Source organism: Ranitomeya imitator, chromosome 2 (assembly GCF_032444005.1).
Source record: "Ranitomeya imitator isolate aRanImi1 chromosome 2, aRanImi1.pri, whole genome shotgun sequence".
Classification (NCBI taxonomy): domain Eukaryota; kingdom Metazoa; phylum Chordata; class Amphibia; order Anura; family Dendrobatidae; genus Ranitomeya; species Ranitomeya imitator.
The window spans coordinates 336825860-336851187 of NC_091283.1; the positions used below are offsets into that span (position 1 = coordinate 336825860).

Here is a 25328-nt window from a genome sequence, read left to right on the forward strand (position 1 = left end):
TTTTTACAGCCACGAGCACAGCTGCATTAGCAGAGCTCCTGGGTGTAAAATGATTTAACCCCTTAAGATGGATTTAAAGCGTGGGACAAAACTGAACGACTGAAGGTATGGAATATTGTTGTTTGTTTTGTTTAACTTTGTTTCAGGTGACAAGGGTCTTCAGGTGGATTAAGAGTATAATAAAATATTAAAACAACCTGTGTCTTTATTTCATTAAAATTCTTTGTAATAACGTGTGTGTGTTTTATTAACCATTTCGTACTATTGGATTAATAATGGATAGGTGTCATAATTGATTAATCTGTCATTATTAATCTGGCTTAATGTCACCTTACAATAGCAAGGTAACATTAACCCTTCATTACCCCATATCCCACCGCTACACGGGAGTGGGAAGAGAGAGGCTACATGCCAGAATAGGCGCATCTTCCAGATGTGCCTTTTCTGGGGTGGCTGGGGCAGATGTTTTTAGCTGGGGGGGGGGCAATAACCATGGTCCCTCTCCAGGCTATTAATATCTGCCCTCAGTCACTGGCTTTCCCACTCTGGCGGAGAAAATTGCGTGGGAGACAATGTTTTCTGCGATTTTACCCTTTAATTTAATAGATAGAGCCCCCAAATTTTACACCAAGACACTTCTTACATTACTAAAGAGGAATATGTAATAAAATAAGAGATATGAGATGGTTTACTGTATGTAACCATGTCTCATATCATGTCGGGTTGGGGAAGGAGATAGGAAAATCCGGCAATTGAATTACCGGCTTTTCTGCTATCTAGCGCTGCATGGAATACTAATATATATATATATATATACATATATATATATATATATATATACATCCCTATACTATGTATAGACATTTATTTTAGCTATTCTATTCTAACCTGTCAGTGTGATTTAACTGTACACCGCACTGAATTGCCGGCTTTTCTATAGAACACCGCTGCGTATTTCTCGCAAGTCACACTGTTGGTCCGTGTGTAATCCGTATTTTTCTTGCCCCCATAGACTTTCATTGGCGATTTTTTTTTTGCGCAATACGCTGACAAACGCAGCATGCTGCGATTTACTACGGCCGTAAAAGACTGTATAATACGGATCTATAAAATACGGCAGATAGGAGCTGGGCCATAGAGAATCATTGTACAGTGTGCAATCCGTATTTTCTACACCTCTCATACATCCGTAAAACTCGCTAGTGTGACGCCGGCCTAACTCTCAACTCTGCCCTGTCCATCAAACCGCATGTCCAAACTCTTGCCACCTCCTGTCGCCTCCAACTCTAACATATTGCCAGAATCCTTCCCTTCCTCTGCCCTCAATCTACTAAAACGCTTGTGCATGCCCTCATCATCTCTCGCCTCGACTACTGCAACACCCTCCTCTGTGGCCTCCCTGCTAACTCTCTTGCACCACTCCAGTCTGCGCTCAACTCTGCTGCCCGGCTAATCCACCTCTCTCCTCCCCTCTGCAAATCCCTCCACTGGCTCCCAATTCCCCAACGAATCCAATTCAAACTACTAACACTGACCTACAAAGCCATCCACAACCTGTCCCCTCCCTATATCTCTGAACTATTCTCCCAATATCTTCCCTCACGTAATCTTCGATCCTCCCAAGATCTCCTACTCTCCTCCACACTTATTCATTCCTCACACAACCGCCTCCAAGATTTCTCCCCAATATCCCCCATCCTCTGGAATTCAACACCTCAACACGTCTGATTAGCCACCAGTGCCACCACCCTCGGATCCTTCAGACAGAACCTGAAAACCCATCTCTTCAGGAAAGCCTACAGCCTGCAATAACCATTCTGCCGCCTCCCCACCACCAGAGCTGTTGCACCCCCGACCTTCTGTCTCTTCCCCATTATCCCATAGAACATAAATCCGCAAGGACAGGGTCCTCTCCCCTCTGTACCGGTCTGTCATTGTAAATTTGTTCACTGTAAATGATATCTATAACCCTGTATGTAACCCCTTTCTCATGTACAGCACCATGGAATTAATGATGCTATATAAATAATAATAATTCATGCCAGGCTGCCCAGAGGCAAAGACAAACTGTCCTCTGTGGGAGGTGTATGGTCTATGTCCTCCCTGCCATGCTCCAGTGATGCCCGTGAGCTACTTTGAGTGCCACCCTGTTGTGTTCACGACATGGTGTAGTGTTGTTCCACAGAACTACTCGCCCGTGCGTGCTGCAGCTGAAACTCCAGTATTGCTTCTGCTCGCACATAGCCTCTAAAGCGTATTCAACTTTTGAGTTCCACCTTGTTGATATGTCGCATATGAGGCGCTGATCGAGAAGGTAGAAGTGAAGCTGCAGTGCAGACCGTCGAGCAGCTGCAGGGTGTGAACGCCATAATCGTGCACAGACGACCTCTCACATATGGGTAATTTTTAAGAAAGATTTGCACCACTAAACTTGACACATGTGCCAGGCAAGGGATGTGGTCAAACCAGCTAGGCCTAGAGCTGCTACCAGATTTCGCCCGTTATTGCACACCACCAGGTCTGGATTTAGGTCCAGCAGCACCAACCACTCATCAGTCTCGTTTATTCCTTGTCCACAGCTCTTGCGCAGTATGGAACTTGTCCCCCAAAATGATGAGTTTGAGAACAGCCTACTGTCTTTTCCCCCTGGCTGTGTTGAAGTTGCAGGTGCTAGTCTTACTGCTAGGTGATGGAGTAAGCCACATGGGCAGAGCAATGTCCAACAATAGATGTAGGACATGCGCTAGAACGCCTTCCTCCTCTGTCCCAGCTGCCACATTTACCCAGTGTGCAGATAGGGAGATGTAACGTCCCTGCCCATACTTACTGGTCCACGTATCGGTAGTTATCTGGCCCTTGCCACTGATGGCGTTGCACAGTGCACACCTGATTTTGGTTGCAACATGTGTGTGCTGGGCAGGGATGGCCAACTTGAAACATTAGTGGTGGATGAGAACCACATACTTCGCAACAGCCACCACCATCATTTTTTTTAAATATTTTTTTTCTCCATCAGCTGGAATGGCAGTGTTTAAAGGCCAGGAATTGGTAAATGCTGTTATTCAGGACCAGGGCCTGTGGGCGGGTAGTGGAGTATTTCCTCTTTATGGGGTTTGGGTGATGGAGAGATGAACAGTTCCATGGGACAGGGTGGAGATGCTTGGTGACACTGCTGGTGGTGGTGCTGTCACATCCTGTCTTTGCGGGTAGGCTGTTGTTCGTGAGCTGGATGAAGAGGTCAAGACCGCAGCAGAAGAGGGAGCAGGAGGAAAGCTCACATCTGTCATGTTTTTTAAGGTGTCTACTCTACTGCAGCTCGTACTTAGAACTCAGATGCAGGTGGTGATCAGGTTAAGAAAATGTTTAAAAAAAAAAAAATCAGAAGAGACTGCTTCATGACTTTGGGCTGATACTGCTTGGTCGATTTGCAAGGGGGTGAGGTGGTAGAAAGATGCCCACGGTCCTCAGGTGAAAACTCTGCACTTTCAGCAGTGAACCCAGTGGAAGGAACTAGAGGCGCTCTCAGCCATCCAATCAAACACCGTCTGCACATGTTATTGCCTCACTATCCATCCAGCGGTGCTCGTGCCTAGGATATGGTACACAACATCCCGTGGACTGCATGCACCAGAGGAACGTGTTTCATGTAACGGGCCAGATCAACTATGTCACCTCCACCACGACCTTCATTTGATGCTCTCCTCATGTGACTCCCCCAACAATAATTCCCAGTAGAGAAGAGGCTGAATTAGGGCACACTGAACCATGCTTCATTACTGGCAGCGTGCATCAGGTTGTTACGGCATGCTGCACAAGGGTGGTAAATAAACAGTATACGGTAATTGTCTAAATTTTTCTATTAAAAAAAAAATAATAATTTTAAATTTGAGAATCATTAGTGGTTGATACCCATTTGAAGGAGAAGTGTAACAATGATTGCAGCCAGCGTCTTGGGAGTCTCCTCTGGTCTTTATCAGGCTCAGTATAGGAGGAGGCTTACAGCAGTGGATACAGAAAGCGCTCCCACTCTCATCCAGAACGGATCCACGATGATTTGTTCCCACTTCTCATTGGTGTACTAGCCCAGTTTTTATTAATCTTACAAGACCATTTCCAGTTTTCCATATTACAGAATTGTATCTTTATAAATGTCGCACTGATGGGCCGTATGGCATCCTATGTTTTCTGCTCACACCCATCTGATCTCAGTCACATTGCAGCTGAATACAGATCTGCCCAGCCTGATAGAACATTGCTCCGAGGGCAGCCGACATTTACAGGATTGCACTCATCTCATTTTTATGCTAACAAAAGCGAGATAAAATGTGAAGAGTCACATATTATACAGAACTGGCCATAAGTAAGACAAGTGATGCAGAACTATCAATATGGGAGGGGGAAACAGTTGTGGCCAGAAATATTGCAGCAGTTCATAGATGAGGAGGGTGAGGTTTTATTGTCCTGTGATTTAGGTCTGATCCAGGGTTGTGAAGTCTCCAGGAGGTCTGAGGGGAACATTCCTTAATTGATGGAGCAAGACAAATACATGCGACATTCATTCCAGCTGTGTCACAGGTCGTCAGAATTTTGTAAACCATTAGTACAAAAAAATTAAAATGTGAATATTGCCTAACATTCCAGAGATACATTATTCCTCTGGAAAATATGTCACAGGCTGTCCCATAAGTGGTGGCAGCAGCAGTCAAACCCTCAGAGAAAACCAGCTTATGTCTTTTAAAGAAAAAACAATTATGGACTTAAAAAAAAAACAAAAAAAAAAAAAACATACAGCTAGTCCGGCTGTATGGGCTACATGGAAGTGCGGGTCCGGTCTACTGGTGAGGACGTCCCTACAGATCGTTTCCCCAATAACCTGAAATGTGTAAACTCAGCCTGATACAGATCCAACTGCGTTACCCTCCACTAATATCACCCCGCGCTTAAGAATTATAGAAATGAAAATTCAACTCATAGCTGTCAAACAAGTTTATTACAAGTCAAATAGTTAGAAATAAAAAAAGAGATATATAAATATATGCATACATACAAATGAATAATAAAGAGATTAAGAAATCAAAACAATAAATTAAACATTAAAGACAGATTAATGACAAAAAAGCAAAAACACATTTTGTACCAAAATCCCCTGTGCTTTAGCTGCAAAAATTGTATTGTGGTGCTTAAAAGGAACATGTCACCCCCAAAATCAAGGGTGAGCTAAGCCCACCTGCATCAGGGGCTTATCTACAGCATTCTGTAATGCATTCTGTAATGCTGTAGATAAGCCCCCGATGTATCCTAAACAAATGAGAAAAAGAGGTTATATCATACTCACCCAGGGACAGTCCCGATCCTGTCCGATGGGCATCGCTGTCCGGTCCAGCACCTCCCATCTTCATCAGATGACGTCCTCTTCTTGTCTTCACACTGTGGCTTCAGCACAAAGTACTGCAGTGCGCCGGCCCCAGGCCTCTCTGACCTTAACCTGCGCCTGCGCACCGCAGCGTGAAGACAAGAAGAGGACGTCATCCTATCAAAATGGGAGGCCCCGGACCGGACCGCGACGCCCATCAGATCGGACTGCCTGCGCGAGTATAATATGACCTCTTTCTCATCTTTTAGGATACATTGGGGGCTTATCTACAGCAACAGCATTACAGAAGGCCGTAGATAAGACCCTGATGCTGGTGGGCTTAGCTCAACTTGAATTTTGGGGGTGACAGGTTCCCTTTAACACATAATTCGACGGGGCCGGGGAGGCGGGGGGGGGGGGCCCGACGGGGCCGGGGCCCGACGGGGCCGGGGAGGCGGGGGGCCCGACGGAGCCGGGAAGGCGGGGGGGGGGGGGGCCCGACGGGGCCGGAGAGGCGGGGCCCGCCGGGGAGGCGGAGGGGCCCCGACGGGGCCGGGGAGGCGGAGGGGCCCCGACGGGGCCGGGGAGGCGGAGGGGCCCCGACGGGGCCGGGGAGGCGGAGGGGCCCCGACGGGGCCGGGGAGGCGGAGGGGCCCCGACGGGGCCGGGGAGGCGGAGGGGCCCCGACGGGGCCGGGGAGGCGGAGGGGCCCCGACGGGGCCGGGGAGGCGGAGGGGCCCCGACGGGGCCGGGGAGGCGGAGGGGCCCCGACGGGGCCGGGGAGGCGGAGGGGCCCCGACGGGGCCGGGGAGGCGGAGGGGCCCCGACGGGGCCGGGGAGGCGGAGGGGCCCCGACGGGGCCGGGGAGGCGGAGGGGCCCCGACGGGGCCGGGGAGGCGGAGGGGCCCCGACGGGGCCGGGGAGGCGGAGGGGCCCCGACGGGGCCGGGGAGGCGGAGGGGCCCCGACGGGGCCGGGGAGGCGGAGGGGCCCCGACGGGGCCGGGGAGGCGGAGGGGCCCCGACGGGGCCGGGGAGGCGGAGGGGCCCCGACGGGGCCGGGGAGGCGGAGGGGCCCCGACGGGGCCGGGGAGGCGGAGGGGCCCCGACGGGGCCGGGGAGGCGGAGGGGCCCCGACGGGGCCGGGGAGGCGGAGGGGCCCCGACGGGGCCGGGGAGGCGGAGGGGCCCCGACGGGGCCGGGGAGGCGGAGGGGCCCCGACGGGGCCGGGGAGGCGGGGCCCCGACGGGGCCGGGGAGGCGGAGGGGCCCGACGGGGCCGGGGAGGCGGAGGGGCCCGACGGGGCCGGGGAGGCCCGACGGGGCCCGACGGGGCCGGGGAGGCCCGACGGGGCCGGGGAGGCGGAGGGGCCCGACAGGGCCGGGGAGGCGGAGGGGCCCGACGGGGCCGGGGAGGCCCGACGGGGCCGGGGAGGCGGAGGGGCCCGACGGGGCCGGGGAGGCCCGACGGGGCCGGGGAGGCGGAGGGGCCCGACGGGGCCGGGGAGGCCCGACGGGGCCCGACATTATCAGACACCCACAGTGTCATCACTTTGGGTCCTCACATGGATTGTGGGGGCACAAGCATTCCACTTGGTGAAGAGAAGTCCAGTGATGAAATGACATCTGCAGGGAGGTCACTGCTCTGAGGGACACAGGATGGGGAAAAGCCACAATACCTAGAATAAAACAGAAAAAATCATGTAGAAAACTCAAGTAGTGGCTGACACCAGTGGCCACCAGGCTAATACTGAACAGAATAGCGTGCGAGGAGAGAATTAAGCCCGGGATCTGGAGACATTATCACGCAGTTTTGCTCCTAGAGGTCATGGGTCAGTCATCAACCTGACGTCATGTGCGCCCAATAATATTAATAAGAAAGTTTTATGTAAAAAAAAAAAACCATACAACAGGACCGACTCACCATCAGGCAGAGATTCTCATGTTAAGTAATATCAATCCCTCAGATCTCCATCATCATTCATCCCCTCCCCTGTTCGCCCCCTCACACGTAGCACTATTCTTCCCTACACCCCCCCACCGCAAGTGACATCACACACTGACCTGCACAGTACGTGACAACAGCCCCCCACACCATGCAGACCCATGCAAATAACATCAGCCCCACTCAGCAGGTAGACCTCCCTGCACACAGATCCCCCACGCATGCAACATGACCCCCTTCCCAACAGAGACTCCAGCACACAGCCTCTCTTCCCCAGGGACCCCCAGCACGCAGCCCCCCTTCCCAACAGACACACAGCCCCGCTCGCAAGGAACATGACCCCCTTCCAACAGAGACCCCCAGCATGCAGTCACCCTTCCCCAGGCAGGCCCCTCCAGCACGCAGTCCCAGGCAAGCAACGTCACCCCCTTCCCCAGGCAGGCCCCTCCAGCGTGCAGTCCCACGCAAGCATCACCCCCGTCCCCAGGCAGGCCCCTCCAGCGTGCAGTCCCACGCAAGCATCACCCCCGTCCCCAGGCAGGCCCCTCCAGCGTGCAGTCCCACGCAAGCATCACCCCCGTCCCCAGGCAGGCCCCTCCAGCGTGCAGTCCCACGCAAGCATCACCCCCGTCCCCAGGCAGGCCCCTCCAACGTGCAGTCCCACGCAAGCATCACCCCCGTCCCCAGGCAGGCCCCTCCAGTGTGCAGTCCCACGCAAGCATCACCCCTTTCCCCAGGCAGACCCCCAGCACGCAGTGCCACGCAAGCATCACCCCTTTCCCCGGCAGACCCCCAGCACGCAGTCTCACGCAAGCATCACCCCCTTTCCCAGGCAGACCCCCAGCACGCAGTCTCACGCAAGCATCACCCCCTTCCCCAGGCAGACCCCCAGCACGCAGTCCCACACAAGCAATGTCACCACCTTCCCTAGGTAGCGCCCCCAGCACGCAGTCCCACGCAAGCAACGTACCCCCTTCTCCAGGCAGACCATCAGCACGCAGTGCCATGCAAGCATCACCAGCTTCCCCAGGCAGACCACCAGCACACAGTCCCATGCAAGCACCATCTCCCCCGCAGACCCCCCTTCCAGCATGCACATGCAGCCCCATGCAAACATCACCCCCTCCTCCCCAGACAGACCCCCTCCAGCATGCACACGCAGCCCCATGCAAGCCCCCTCCAGCATGCACATGCAGCCCCATGCAAGCCCCCTCCAGCATGCACATGCAGCCCCATGCAAGCCCCCTCCAGCATGCACATGCAGCCCCATGCAAGCCCCCTCCAGCATGCACATGCAGCCCCATGCAAGCCCCCTCCAGCATGCACATGCAGCCCCATGCAAGCCCCCTCCAGCATGCACATGCAGCCCCATGCAAGCCCCCTCCAGCATGCACATGCAGCCCCATGCAAGCCCCCTCCAGCATGCACATGCAGCCCCATGCAAGCCCCCTCCAGCATGCACATGCAGCCCCATGCAAGCCCCCTCCAGCATGCACATGCAGCCCCATGCAAGCCCCCTCCAGCATGCACATGCAGCCCCATGCAAGCCCCCTCCAGCATGCACATGCAGCCCCATGCAAGCCCCCTCCAGCATGCACATGCAGCCCCATGCAAGCCCCCTCCAGCATGCACATGCAGCCCCATGCAAGCCCCCTCCAGCATGCACATGCAGCCCCATGCAAGCCCCCTCCAGCATGCACATGCAGCCCCATGCAAGCCCCCTCCAGCATGCACATGCAGCCCCATGCAAGCATCACCACCCCTTCTCCCCAGGCAGACCCCCCTCCAGCGTGCACATGCAGCCCCATGCAAGTATCACCCCCTTCTCTCCAGGCAGACCCCCCTCCACTATACACATGCAGCCCCATGCAAGCAACATTACCCCCTTCTCCCCAGGCAGACCCCCGTCCAGCATGCACATGCAGTCCAATGCACATGCAGCCCCATGCAACATCACCCCTTTCTCCCCAGGCAGACCCCCCGTCCAGCATGCACATGCAGCCCCATGCGAACATCACCCCCTCCTCCCCAGACAGACCCCCTCCTCCCCAGACAGACCCCCTCCAGCATGCACATGCAGCCCCATGCAAGCCCCCTCCAGCATGCACATGCAGCCCCATGCAAGCCCCCTCCAGCGTGCACATGCAGCCCCATGCAAGCATCACCACCCCTTCTCCCCAGGCAGACCCCCACTCCAGCATGCACATGCAGCCCCATGCAAGCATCACCCCTTTCTCCCCAGGCAGACCCCCGTCCAGCATGCACATGCAGCCCCATGCAAGCAACATCACCCCTTTCTCCCCAGGCAGACTCCCACTTACCTGATCTGTGACTATGGAGAACGACCCAAAACACTCCAAATCTTGTACAAAATCCTCGAAATCCCGCCATGACATCCACAGCTCCCTCCTGTCTGCTTTGCTCTATGGAGGAAGAGGCAAATTGTGCACAAAACACTCAAAATCCAAATCCTGCACGAAATCCGCCATGACATCCACAGCTTCCTCCTGTCTGCTCTGCTCTATGGAGGAAGAAGCGCCGCCCCTTCCGGTCACATGGGCACGACGTCAGCAGAGGTCCCTTAGCCGACTTGGATTTAGCCTCTACCATATGTGGAGTGCGGCTCTGCGGGTGGAGGTTCCACACCAGAACCATAGCAGGTAAAGACCCCAATATCCACAGGTGTCCCTTCTAATTGGGTTGAGCCTAGAGTGTATGGGCTCCTTCCTGGTTTCCTGACTGCAGCCCATACAGTGTAGCCGGCTCAGTACTGAAGATGCTAGAGTGTATGGGCTGCAGTCAGGTATATATTCTTGAAGATAGCAGACTTTATGGGCGGCTGCCTGGCCCTGACTGCAGCCTATACAAGACACTAGACTGTATGTGCTCCTTCAAGGTATAAATTATTAAAACCAGCAGAATATATGGGCTCCTGCCAGGTCCTGACTGCAGCCCATACAGTCTAGTCAGCTCACTGGTGAAGACGCTAGACTGTACGGGCTCCTGTCAGGTATATATTATTGTAGATATAGACTGTACGGGCTCCTGTCAGGTATATATTATTGTAGATATAGACTGTACGGGCTCCTGTCAGGTATATATTATTGTAGATATAGACTGTCAGGTATATATTATTGTAGATACAGACTGTACGGGCTCCTGTCAGGTATATATTATTGTAGATACAGACTGTACGGGCTCCTGTCAGGTATATATTATTGTATATATAGACTGTATGGGCTCCTGTCAGGTATATATTATTGTAGATATAGACTGTATGGGCTCCTGTCAGGTATATAGTATGGTAGATATAGACTGTACGGGCTCCTGTCAGGTATATATTATTGTAGATATAGACTGTATGGGCTCCTGTCAGGTATATATTATTGTAGATATAGACTGTACGGGCTCCTGTCAGGTATATATTATTGTAGATATAGACTGTACGGGCTCCTGTCAGGTATATATTATTGTAGATACAGACTGTACGGGCTCCTGTCAGGTATATATTATTGTAGATACAGACTGTACGGGCTCCTGTCAGGTATATATTATTGTAGATATGGACTGTATGGGCTCCTGTCAGGTATATATTATTGTATATATAGACTGTATGGGCTCCTGTCAGGTATATATTATTGTATATATAGACTGTATGGGCTCCTGTCAGGTATATATTATTGTAGATACAGACTGTACGGGCTCCTGTCAGGTATATATTATTGTAGATATAGACTGTATGGGCTCCTGTCAGGTATATATTATTGTAGATACAGACTGTATGGACTCCTGTCAGGTATATATTATTGTAGATATAGACTGTACGGGCTCCTGTCAGGTATATATTATTGTAGATATAGACTGTACGGGCTCCTGTCAGGTATATATTATTGTAGATATAGACTGTACGGGCTCCTGTCAGGTATATATTATTGTATATATAGACTGTACGGGCTCCTGTCAGGTATATATTATTGTAGATACAGACTGTACGGGCTCCTGTCAGGTATATATTATTGTAGATACAGACTGTACGGGCTCCTGTCAGGTATATATTATTGTAGATATGGACTGTACGGGCTCCTGTCAGGTATATATTATTGTAGATACGGACTGTACGGGCTCCTGTCAGGTATATATTATTGTAGATATAGACTGTACGGGCTCCTGTCAGGTATATATTATTGTAGATACAGACTGTACGGGCTCCTGTCAGGTATATATTATTGTAGATATAGACTGTACGGGCTCCTGTCAGGTATATATTATTGTAGATATAGACTGTACGGGCTCCTGTCAGGTATATATTATTGTAGATATAGACTGTCAGGTATATATTATTGTAGATACAGACTGTACGGGCTCCTGTCAGGTATATATTATTGTAGATACAGACTGTACGGGCTCCTGTCAGGTATATATTATTGTATATATAGACTGTATGGGCTCCTGTCAGGTATATATTATTGTATATATAGACTGTATGGGCTCCTGTCAGGTATATATTATTGTAGATATAGACTGTATGGGCTCCTGTCAGGTATATAGTATGGTAGATATAGACTGTACGGGCTCCTGTCAGGTATATATTATTGTAGATACAGACTGTACGGGCTCCTGTCAGGTATATATTATTGTAGATATAGACTGTACGGGCTCCTGTCAGGTATATATTATTGTAGATACAGACTGTACGGGCTCCTGTCAGGTATATATTATTGTAGATACAGACTGTACGGGCTCCTGTCAGGTATATATTATTGTAGATATGGACTGTATGGGCTCCTGTCAGGTATATATTATTGTATATATAGACTGTATGGGCTCCTGTCAGGTATATATTATTGTATATATAGACTGTATGGGCTCCTGTCAGGTATATATTATTGTAGATACAGACTGTACGGGCTCCTGTCAGGTATATATTATTGTAGATATAGACTGTATGGGCTCCTGTCAGGTATATATTATTGTAGATACAGACTGTATGGACTCCTGTCAGGTATATATTATTGTAGATATAGACTGTACGGGCTCCTGTCAGGTATATATTATTGTAGATATAGACTGTACGGGCTCCTGTCAGGTATATATTATTGTATATATAGACTGTACGGGCTCCTGTCAGGTATATATTATTGTAGATACAGACTGTACGGGCTCCTGTCAGGTATATATTATTGTAGATACAGACTGTACGGGCTCCTGTCAGGTATATATTATTGTAGATATGGACTGTACGGGCTCCTGTCAGGTATATATTATTGTAGATACGGACTGTACGGGCTCCTGTCAGGTATATATTATTGTAGATATAGACTGTACGGGCTCCTGTCAGGTATATATTATTGTAGATACAGACTGTACGGGCTCCTGTCAGGTATATATTATTGTAGATACAGACTGTATGGGCTCCTGTCAGGTATATATTATTGTAGATACAGACTGTATGGGCTCCTGTCAGGTATATATTATTGTAGATATAGACTGTACGGGCTCCTGTCAGGTGTATATTATTGTAGATATAGACTGTACGGGCTCCTGTCAGGTATATATTATTGTAGATATAGACTGTACGGGCTCCTGTCAGGTATATAGTATGGTAGATACAGACAGTACGGGCTCCTGTCAGGTATATATTATTGTAGATATAGACTGTCAGGTATATATTATTGTAGATACAGACTGTACGGGCTCCTGTCAGGTATATATTATTGTAGATACAGACTGTACGGGCTCCTGTCAGGTATATATTATTGTATATATAGACTGTATGGGCTCCTGTCAGGTATATATTATTGTATATATAGACTGTATGGGCTCCTGTCAGGTATATATTATTGTAGATATAGACTGTATGGGCTCCTGTCAGGTATATAGTATGGTAGATATAGACTGTACGGGCTCCTGTCAGGTATATATTATTGTAGATACAGACTGTACGGGCTCCTGTCAGGTATATATTATTGTAGATATAGACTGTACGGGCTCCTGTCAGGTATATATTATTGTAGATACAGACTGTACGGGCTCCTGTCAGGTATATATTATTGTAGATACAGACTGTACGGGCTCCTGTCAGGTATATATTATTGTAGATATGGACTGTATGGGCTCCTGTCAGGTATATATTATTGTATATATAGACTGTATGGGCTCCTGTCAGGTATATATTATTGTATATATAGACTGTATGGGCTCCTGTCAGGTATATATTATTGTAGATACAGACTGTACGGGCTCCTGTCAGGTATATATTATTGTAGATATAGACTGTATGGGCTCCTGTCAGGTATATATTATTGTAGATACAGACTGTATGGACTCCTGTCAGGTATATATTATTGTAGATATAGACTGTACGGGCTCCTGTCAGGTATATATTATTGTAGATATAGACTGTACGGGCTCCTGTCAGGTATATATTATTGTATATATAGACTGTACGGGCTCCTGTCAGGTATATATTATTGTAGATACAGACTGTACGGGCTCCTGTCAGGTATATATTATTGTAGATACAGACTGTACGGGCTCCTGTCAGGTATATATTATTGTAGATATGGACTGTACGGGCTCCTGTCAGGTATATATTATTGTAGATACGGACTGTACGGGCTCCTGTCAGGTATATATTATTGTAGATATAGACTGTACGGGCTCCTGTCAGGTATATATTATTGTAGATACAGACTGTACGGGCTCCTGTCAGGTATATATTATTGTAGATACAGACTGTATGGGCTCCTGTCAGGTATATATTATTGTAGATACAGACTGTATGGGCTCCTGTCAGGTATATATTATTGTAGATATAGACTGTACGGGCTCCTGTCAGGTGTATATTATTGTAGATATAGACTGTATGGGCTCCTGTCAGGTATATATTATTGTAGATACAGACTGTACAGGCTCCTGTCAGGTATATATTATTGTAGATATGGACTGTACGGGCTCCTGTCAGGTATATAGTATGGTAGATATAGACTGTAAGGGCTCCTGTCAGGTGTATATTATTGTAGATATAGACTGTACGGGCTCCTGTCAGGTGTATATTATTGTAGATACAGACTGTACGGGCTCCTGTCAGGTATATATTATTGTAGATACAGACTGTATGGGCTCCTGTCAGGTATATATTATTGTAGATACAGACTGTACGGGCTCCTGTCAGGTATATATTACTGTAGATACAGACTGTATGGGCTCCTGTCAGGTGTATATTATTGTAGATACAGACTGTACGGGCTCCTGTCAGGTATATATTATTGTAGATACAGACTGTATGGGCTCCTGTCAGGTATATATTATTGTAGATACAGACTGTACGGGCTCCTGTCAGGTATATATTATTGTAGATACAGACTGTATGGGCTCCTGTCAGGTATATATTATTGTAGATACAGACTGTATGGGCTCCTGTCAGGTATATATTATTGTAGATACAGACTGTACGGGCTCCTGTCAGGTATATATTATTGTAGATACAGACTGTACGGGCCCCTGTCAGGTATATATTATTGTAGATATAGACTGTATGGGCTCCTGTCAGGTATATATTATTGTAGATACAGACTGTACGGGCTCCTGTCAGGTATATATTATTGTAGATATAGACTGTACGGGCTCCTGTCAGGTATATATTATTGTAGATATAGACTGTATGGGCTCCTGTCAGGTATATATTATTGTAGATACAGACTGTACGGGCTCCTGTCAGGTATATATTATTGTAGATATAGACTGTACGGGCTCCTGTCAGGTATATATTATTGTAGATATAGACTGTACGGGCTCCTGTCAGGTATATATTATTGTAGATACAGACTGTACGGGCTTCTGTCAGGTATATATTATTGTAGATATAGACTGTATGGGCTCCTGTCAGGTATATATTATTGTAGATACAGACTGTATGGGCTCCTGTCAGGTATATATTATTGTAGATACAGACTGTACGGGCTCCTGTCAGGTATATATTATTGTAGATACAGACTGTACGGGCTCCTGTCAGGTATATATTATTGTAGATACAGACTGTACGGGCTCCTGTCAGGTATATATTATTGTAGATACAGACTGTACGGGCTTCTGTCAGGTATATATTATTGTAGATATAGACTGTACGGGCTCCTGTCAGGTATATATTATTGTAGATACAGACTGTACGGGCTCCTGTCAGGTATATATTATTGTAGATACAGACTGTACGGGCTCCTGTCAGGTATATATTATTGTAGATACAGACTGTACGGGCTCCTGTCAGGTATATATTATTGTAGATACAGACTGTACGGGCTCCTGTCAGGTATATATTATTGTAGATACAGACTGTACGGGCTCCTGTCAGGTATATATTATTGTAGATACAGACTGTACGGGCTCCTGTCAGGTATATATTATTGTAGATATAGACTGTACGGGCTCCTGTCAGGTATATATTATTGTAGATACAGACTGTACGGGCTCCTGTCAGGTATATATTATTGTAGATACAGACTGTATCGGCTCCTGTCAGGTATGTATTATTGTAGATATATGTAGATTCTGACTGAAAAGATCAAGACTGTGCCAAACGTGACCCTGGCACAACACCTCTCCATAAACAACAGTCACCTGCACGATGATAACACCTCAACAAACAAGGGGTCAGCCTCCTGGCCAAAGAGCTGAAGGACATCATGCTAAACAGAGACCCCGGGCCTGGATTCAACAGTGGCCATAATCACACTGAAAGACCCCCGAGAACGATAATGCAGAAAACCCCAAGGATACCTCCTGAAGCTGGAAACAAAGCTCTTCACCCAGGGTCAGACCATCGGAGGTGGAGACCTCCACGGAGGAGACCACCAAGCCCACACAGATACATGCAGAGCAGAGATAGGGTTGAGATAAAGAACCTGCTCAAGGAGCTGTGCAGAATAATAATGTGACTGGATGGAACCAAGCACTTCTATAAAACTGTCAGAAATCCAGTTTGTCCCACACAGCCATACTCATTACAAGGTATATACACACAAACCACACAGAAGAATGTCTTCACTTACAATCAGCAGCTGGAATATCCAGGGTCTCAACGCCTCAACCTTTGGATCTAAAACAAAGGACCCTGATTTTATACAAAGTATGAAAAATATAGACATTCAGATCCTCCTGGAAACATGGACCAGAGCCGAAAACGAATCCCTGGTGCCTATTGGATACAAGGAATTCTTGGTCTATGCCCAGAAAAATAAAAACATCAAACAGGGCCGTGGCTCAGGAGGAGTAGCGATCTGGTATAAAGAGGAGCTCCACCAGTACATCAAACCGGTGAAGAAAGGAGACAGCCACATATGGATCAGAATCAGCAGCTCCATCCTCACCTGTCAGTCTGATGTCCACCTCTGTGCCACCTATATACCACCACCACCAGAGTCCCCCTACTTCAATCCAGACTGCTTCGAGATCTTACAAAGAGAAGCCGCTCATTATCAGGCCCTGGGCAAAGTTCTCATCTTTGGAGACCTCAATGCAAGAACAGGGAGAGAGAGAGACTTCCTGACCACGGATGGAAACATCTACATACTTGGAGCAGAGAATGACGGCCAAGACCCTGTACACACTGAGAGAAACAGCTATGGCAGTACAGTCAACAAAAGTGGCAGAAAGCTCCTGAACGTATGTAAAAGTTTAGGACTTCATATCCTTAATGGACGAAGCAAGGGTGACTCCTTAGGAAGGTATACACTAAACTCCCATGTAGGGAGGAGTGTAGTTGATTACTTCATTACAGACCTGAACCTGGCAGATGTCAGCGCCTTCATAGTCACCCCTCAAACGCACCTGTCAGACCACAGCCAACTTCTTCTGTACATGAAATCTACAGAGAAACCATCCACTCAGAAGCCACAGCAGAGCGGCCTCTTCACCCGGCCTCCATCCTATAAATGGTCCAAAATGTCGGCACTAAAATATAAAGAAGCTTCCAGCAGACCTGAAATACAGCGGATGCTCCACCACTTCTACAACCTCGAGTACATGCCAAACCCAGAGGGAGTGAGCCAAGCAGCAAAGGACCTCAACAATATATTCTATGCAATGGCCAGACTGTCCGACCTTAAAAAAGTCGACTACAAGAGACCAAAAGAAACACAGGTCAATGGCTGGTTTGACAGAGAATGTAAAGCTGTACGGAAGACCCTGAGAACAGCCTCCAACAAGAAACACAGAGACCCCAACTGTTGTGAGTTCTGTTTTTGGGCTCCCTCTGGTGGTTACTGATGGTACTGGGTGATTTGTGTTCTGCTGTCTCTGGTGTCCACCTGTTCTATTAGCATTTGGGAGTTTCTTATTTAACCGGGCTTTCTTGTCATTTCCCCGCCGGCTATCAAGGTTATCAGAGTGTTTTTTTACCTCAGCTTCTGGCTTCAGTAATCTTCAGGACAAGCTAAGTTTTTGATTTTCTTGTTCCACGTTTTGCTTTATTTTTGTCTTGTCCAGCTTGCATATAATTGTTTCTTTGCTGCTGGTTGCTCTAGTGGGCTGTAATTGCTCCTCATGTTCCATGAGTTGGAACATGAGTTCAAGTAATTACAGGATGGTTTTTTGAAGGGTTTTTTGCTGACCGCGCAGTTTACTTTTGTATCCTCTGCTATCTAGTTTTAGCGGGCCTCATTTTGCTGAATTTGTTTTCATACTGTGTATGTGCCTTCCTCTCATTTCACCGTCATTATATGTGGGGGGCTGCTATTTCTGTGGGGTATTTCTCTGGAGGCAAGAGAGGTCTGTGTTTCTTCTAATAGGGGAAGTTAGATCTTCGGCTGGTGTGAGACGTCTAGGATCAACGTAGGCACGTTCCCCGGCTATTGTTATTTGTGTGTTCAGGTTTAGGGTCGCGGTCAGCTCAGGTTCCATCACCCTAGAGCTCGTTGGTGCTTGTCCTTTTGTGATTCCCTGCCATTGGAATCATGACAGTATAGCCGGCCCGAATGTTTGGGCTGAAGTAGGAGGAAAAGTAGTCTGAGGAAGTTTTTTTTTTTTTTTTCTCTCTGAGGTTGCTGCCTAGCCTTAATTGCAGCCTGGCTGATTTTTTTTCCTCCTCTTAATCCTTGAATGGCTCTGACCTTAGCTGTTTATCATGGATGTCCAGAGTTTAGCTTCTAGCTTGAATAATCTTGCTGCTAAGGTTCAAAATATACAAGATTTTGTTGTACATGCTCCTATGTCTGAACCTAGAATTCCTATTCCAGAGTTCTTTGCTGGAGATAGATCTAGTTTTCTGAATTTTAGGAACAATTGCAAGCTGTTCCTTTCTTTGAAATCTCGCTCTTCTGGAGACCCTGCTCAGCAGGTTAAGATTATTATATCTTTCCTGCGGGGTGACCCTCAAAATTGGGCATTTGCATTGGCACCAGGGGATCCTGCGTTGCTTAATGTGGATGCGTTTTTTCTGGCATTGGGTTTGCTCTATGAGGAACCTAACCAGGAGATTCAGGCTGAAAAAGCTTTATTAGCTCTCTCTCAGGGGCAAGATGAAGCAGAAATATATTGTCAAAAATTTCGGAAATGGTCAGTGCTTACTCAGTGGAATGAGTGCGCCCTGGCTGCAAAGTTCAGAGATGGCCTTTCTGAGGCCATTAAAGATGTTATGGTGGGGTTCCCTGCGCCTACGGGTCTGAATGAGTCTATGACTATGGCTATTCAGATTGATCGGCGTTTACGGGAGCGCAAACCTGTGCACCATTTGGCGGTGTCTTCTGAACAGGCACTTGAGACAATGCAATGTGATAGAGTTCAGTCTAGAAGTGAACGGCAAAACTATAGGCGGAAAAATGGGTTGTGCTTTTATTGTGGTGATTCAGCTCATGTTATATCAGCATGCTCTAAACGCACAAAAAAGGTTGATAAGTCTGTTGCCATTAGTACGTTACAGTCTAAGTTCATTCTGTCTGTGACTCTGATTTGCTCATTATCATCCATTTCCGTCGATGCCTATGTAGATTCAGGCGCTGCCCTGAGTCTTATGGATTGGTCATTTGCCAAGCGATGTGGGTTTAGTCTTGAGCCTCTGGAAGTCCCTATTCCTTTGAAGGGAATTGACTCTACACCTTTGGCTATGAATAAACCTCAGTACTGGACACAAGTGACCATGCGTATGACTCCCGTTCATCAGGAGGTGATTCGCTTCCTGGTATTGTATAATTTACATGATGTTCTAGTACTTGGTCTGCCATGGTTACAAACTCATAATCCAGTCCTTGACTGGAAAACAATGTCTGTGTTAAGCTGGGGATGTCAGGGGGTTCATGATGATGCACCTCCAATTTCTATCGCTTCATCTACTCCTTCTGAGGTTCCTGTATTTTTGTCTGATTATCGGGATGTTTTTGAGGAGCCTAAGCTCAGTTCGCTTCCTCCTCACAGGAATTGCGATTGTGCTATAGATTTAATTCCTGGTAGTAAATTTCCTAAAGGTCGTTTGTTCAATCTGTCAGTGCCAGAGCATACTGCTATGCGGGATTATGTTAAGGAGTCCTTGGAAAAGGGACATATCCGTCCATCTTCATCCCCTTTGGGAGCAGGTTTTTTTTTCGTGGCCAAAAAAGATGGATCCTTGAGGCCTTGTATAGATTATCGTCTTTTGAATAAATTACCGTAAAATATCAGTATCCTTTGCCTTTGTTGACTGATTTGTTTGCTCGCATTAAGGGGGCTAAATGGTTCACTAAGATTGATCTTCGGGGTGCGTATAATCTTATACGAATAAAGCAAGGTGATGAGTGGAAAACCGCATTTAATACGCCTGAGGGCCATTTTGAGTATTTGGTAATGCCTTTTGGACTTTCTAATGCTCCTTCAGTCTTCCAGTCCTTTATGCACGATATTTTCCGTGAATATCTGGATAAATTTATGATTGTGTATTTGGATGATATTTTGGTTTTTTCTGATGACTGGGAGTCTCATGTTCAGCAGGTCAGGAAGGTGTTTCAGGTCCTGCGGGCTAATTCCTTGTTTGTAAAGGGCTCAAAGTGTCTCTTTGGAGTCCAGAAGATTTCTTTCTTGGGGTATATTTTTTCCCCTTCTACTATTGAGATGGATCCCGTCAAGGTTCGGGCTATTTGTGACTGGACGCAGCCTGCATCTCTTAAGAGTCTGCAGAAGTTCTTGGGCTTTGCTAATTTCTATCGTCGTTTTATAACTAATTTTTCTAGTGTTGTTAAGCCTTTGACGGATTTGACTAAGAAGGGTGCTGATGTTGCTGATTGGTCTCCTGCGGCTGTGGAGGCCTTTCAGGAACTTAAACGCCGGTTGTCTTCTGCTCCTGTGTTGCGTCAGCCTGATGTTTCGCTTCCTTTCCAGGTTGAGGTTGATGCTTCCGAGATTGGAGCGGGGGCGGTTTTGTCGCAGAGAGGCTCCGATTGCTCGGTGATGAAGCCATGTGCGTTCTTTTCTAGGAAGTTTTCGCCCGCTGAGCGGAATTATGATGTGGGTAATCGGGAACTTTTGGCCATGAAGTGGGCATTTGAGGAGTGGCGTCATTGGCTGGAGGGTGCTAGACATCGTGTGGTGGTCTTGACTGATCACAAAAATCTGATTTACCTTGAGTCTGCCAGGCGTCTGAATCCTAGACAGGCTCGTTGGTCACTGTTTTTCTCTCGTTTCAATTTTGTGGTTTCATACCTGCCAGGTTCAAAGAATGTGAAGGCGGATGCTCTTTCTAGGAGTTTTGTGCCTGACTCCCCTGGAAATTCTGAGCCCACTGGTATCCTTAGGGATGGGGTGATTTTGTCGGCCGTCTTCCCAGACTTGCGACGTGCTTTGCAGGAGTTTCAGGCGGGTAAACCTGATCGTTGTCCGCCTGAGAGACTGTTTGTTCCAGATAGTTGGACCAGTAGAGTCATCTCCGAGGTCCATTCTTCTGCGTTGGCAGGTCATCCTGGAATATTTGGTACTAGAGACTTGGTGGCCAGGTCTTTTTGGTGGCCTTCCTTGTCGAGGGATGTGCGTTCTTTTGTGCAGTCTTGTGAGGTTTGTGCTCGGGCTAAGCCTTGCTGTTCTCGAGCCAGTGGATTGTTGTCACCTTTGCCTATCCCGAAGAGGCCTTGGACGCACATTTCCATGGACTTTATTTCGGATCTCCCTGTCTCTCAAAAAATGTCCGTCATCTGGGTTGTGTGTGACCGCTTTTCTAAAATGGTTCATCTTGTACCCTTGCCTAAGTTGCCTTCCTCCTCTGAGTTGGTTCCTCTGTTTTTCCAGAACGTGGTTCGTTTGCATGGGATTCCGGAGAACATCGTTTCTAACAGGGGATCCCAGTTTGTGTCTAGATTTTGGCGGACGTTCTGTGCTAAGATGGGCATTGATTTGTCCTTTTCGTCTGCATTCCACCCTCAGACGAATGGCCAGACGGAGCGAACTAATCAGACCTTGGAAACTTATTTGAGGTGTTTTGTTTCTGCTGATCAGGATGACTGGGTTACCTTTTTGCCGCTGGCCGAGTTTGCCCTTAATAATCGGGCTAGTTCTGCTACCTTGGTTTCTCCTTTCTTTTGTAATTCGGGGTTTCATCCTCGTTTTTCCTCTGGTCAGGTGGAGCCTTCTGATTGTCCTGGAGTGGACATGGTGGTGGATGGGTTGCATCGGATTTGGAGTCATGTGGTGGACAATTTGAAGTTGTCCCAGGAGAAGGCTCAGCAGTTTGCTAATCGCCGTCGCCGCGTGGGTCCTCGACTTCGTGTTGGGGACTTGGTGTGGTTGTCTTCTCGTTTTGTTCCTATGAAGGTCTCTTCTCCTAAGTTCAAGCCTTGGTTCATCGGTCCTTATAGGATCTTGGAAATTCTTAACCCTGTGTCGTTTCGTTTGGATCTCCCGGCATCGTTTGCTATTCATAATGTGTTCCATCGGTCGTTGTTGCGGAGGTATGAGGTACCTGTTGTTCCTTCGCTTGATCCTCCTGCTCCGGTGCTGGTGGAGGGAGAATTGGAGTATGTTGTGGAGAAGATCTTGGATTCTCGTGTTTCCAGACGGAAACTCCAATATTTGGTCAAGTGGAAGGGTTATGGTCAGGAGGATAATTCTTGGGTGGTTGCCTCTGATGTTCATGCTGATGATTTGGTCCACGCTTTTCATAGGGCTCATCCTGGTCGCCCTGGTGGTTCTCGTGAGGGTTCGGTGACCCCTCCTCAAGGGGGGGGTACTGTTGTGAGTTCTGTTTTTGGGCTCCCTCTGGTGGTTACTGATGGTACTGGGTGATTTGTGTTCTGCTGTCTCTGGTGTCCACCTGTTCTATTAGCATTTGGGAGTTTCCTATTTAACCGGGCTTTCTTGTCATTTCCCCGCCGGCTATCAAGGTTATCAGAGTGTTTTTTTACCTCAGCTTCTGGCTTCAGTAATCTTCAGGACAAGCTAAGTTTTTGATTTTCTTGTTCCACGTTTTGCTTTATTTTTGTCTTGTCCAGCTTGCATATAATTGTTTCTTTGCTGCTGGTTGCTCTAGTGGGCTGTAATTGCTCCTCATGTTCCATGAGTTGGAATATGAGTTCAAGTAATTACAGGATGGTTTTTTGAAGGGTTTTTTGCTGACCGCGCAGTTTACTTTTGTATCCTCTGCTATCTAGTTTTAGCGGGCCTCATTTTGCTGAATCTGTTTTCATACTGTGTATGTGCCTTCCTCTCATTTCACCGTCATTATATGTGGGGGGCTGCTATTTCTGTGGGGTATTTCTCTGGAGGCAAGAGAGGTCTGTGTTTCTTCTAATAGGGGAAGTTAGATCTTCGGCTGGTGCGAGACGTCTAGGATCAACGTAGGCACGTTCCCCGGCTATTGTTATTTGTGTGTTCAGGTTTAGGGTCGCGGTCAGCTCAGGTTCCATCACCCTAGAGCTCGTTGGTGCTTGTCCTTTTGTGATTCCCTGCCATTGGAATCATGACACCCAACCACCTGGGTCTGAGGGAAGCCTATGACTCCATACAAAAGCAGTACAAAACCATCCTCAGGAGGAAGAAGCAGAGTTACATCTCTACCAAGCTTAATCAACTTCAAGACTCCCTCCAAGACAACTCCTTCTGGGAACTATGGAACCACATGGGCACCAAAGACAAGAAAAACAACAACCATATTCAAAATGGCAACCTCTGGCTCCAATACTTCAGAGACCTCTATAAAGACATTCCAAAGGAAGGACTAAGCCAAGAACAGGAAAACATAATGGCGAAACTAAAAGCAATGGAGGAAAAAATCAAAAACTTCCAAAACCCGGTGGATACACCTATAACACTACAGGAAGTAACCGAGAGACTCTCCTCCATAAGATGTAGAAAAGCCGGTGGCCTGGATGGAATCCTACCAGAAATGCTGAAGTACAGCCCACCAGAAATACAGGCTGCAATGTTTAAACTTTTCAATATTGTACTGAGTGCCGGCTACTTCCCTCGTACCTGGAACCAAGGCCTCATCACACCCATCCACAAGAGTGGGGACAGGTATGACCCAGCCAACTACAGAGGCATATGCGTCAGCAGCAACCTGGGAAAACTGTTCAACAGTATCCTGAACAAGAGGATCCTCACCTTCCTCACCGAGCACAACGTCCTCAGCAAGAGCCAAGCAGGGTTCATGCCGAACCACTGCACCACTGACCACATCTATACTCTGCACAGCCTCATTCAGAGACACGTCTACAATACAAAGAATGGGAAGATATACGCCTGCTTTGTGGACTTTAAAAAGGCCTTTGATTCAGTGTGGCACCCGGGCTTATTCCTGAAACTGCTGGAGAGTGGAATAGGAGGAAACACCTACGATGTCATCAAAAGCTCCTACAACGAGAACCGCTGCAGCGTGAGTGTGAACGGCAAAAGAACGGCTTATTTCCAGCAGAGCCGCGGAGTCAGACAAGGCTGCAGCCTCAGTCCTACGCTCTTCAACATCTACATCAACGAGCTGGCTACCGCCCTGGAATCCTCCTCAGCACCAGGTCTCACCCTCCACGACGCCCAGGTGAAATTCCTGCTGTACGCAGATGACCTGCTGCTGCTGTCACCAACCGAGAAAGGCCTCCAGGACAACCTGAAAATCCTAGAGAAATTCAGCTCCACCTGGGCTCTACCGGTCAACCTAAAGAAAACCAACACCATGGTGTTCCAGAGGAGAAAGAGAAGATCAGACCAGCACCCGTCATTTGTCCTCAACAACTGCGACCTCACAGGAACAGACAAATATACCTACCTGGGCCTAGAGATTCACCGGTCAGGGAGCTTCAAACAAGCCATAGAGACCCTGAAAGACAAGGCCTGCAAAACCTTCTATACCATCCGAAGGACACTACCATCTGAAGCCACCAGTGAGGGTCTGGCTAAAAATCTTCGACTCCATCATCGCCCCAATCCTCCTGTATGGCAGCGAAGTCTGGGGTCCTCACACCTATTCAGACTGGTCAAAGTGGGATTCCAGTCCAACAGAAATATTCCACCTGGAATTCTGCAAGCACCTTCTCCAGGTCCATCGGAGCACCTCCAACAGTGCTTGTCGGGCCGAGCTGGGCAGATTCCCTCTACACCTAACAGTTCTAAAGAGGGCGCTGTCATTCCGGGCTCACCTGCATAGGAGCAATCCAAGCTCCCATCACCATAAAGCCCTGATACATGTAGGTGAAACAGAAAAACCAGAACCCTCGGAACAGCCCAGCCAAACCCAACCGGACCAGAACACCAACCACAACAACCTGACAAAAGCCGGAATTAGGAAGATGGCAGATGAAGGCCAGGAGAGGTATGTCAGTGACTGGAAGAATGATATCATCAGCTCACAGAAACTGACCATGTACCGGAGCCTACAGAGAGACTACAGACTGGCCCCATATCTGGAGAAACTCCCGGACCCCAGAGACCGCCAGATCCTGAGCCGATATAGACTCAGTGCCCACAGTCTGGCCATCGAATGTGGCCGACACAGGCAGAGCTACAAGCCCAGGGAGGAAAGACTGTGCCAACACTGTGACCAGGAGGCCATAGAGGACGAAACCCACTTCCTGCTACACTGCTCCAAATACT

General features: G+C 48.1%; 2 protein-coding genes across 2 annotated transcripts in view; both read left to right on the top strand.

The window, feature by feature from the left end:
- Positions 1-25328, top strand: part of LOC138663608 (zinc finger protein 25-like) — a 418987-nt gene that overhangs the window by 341179 nt on the left and 52480 nt on the right. The gene's annotated exons all lie outside the window — the stretch shown is intronic.
- Positions 9822-25328, top strand: part of LOC138667867 (oocyte zinc finger protein XlCOF29-like) — a 55094-nt gene continuing 39587 nt past the window's right edge. Inside the window, exon 1 of the mRNA XM_069755949.1 lies at positions 9822-9955. The gene's annotated coding sequence lies outside the window, so the exon portion shown is untranslated. The remainder of the gene's footprint in view (positions 9956-25328) is intronic.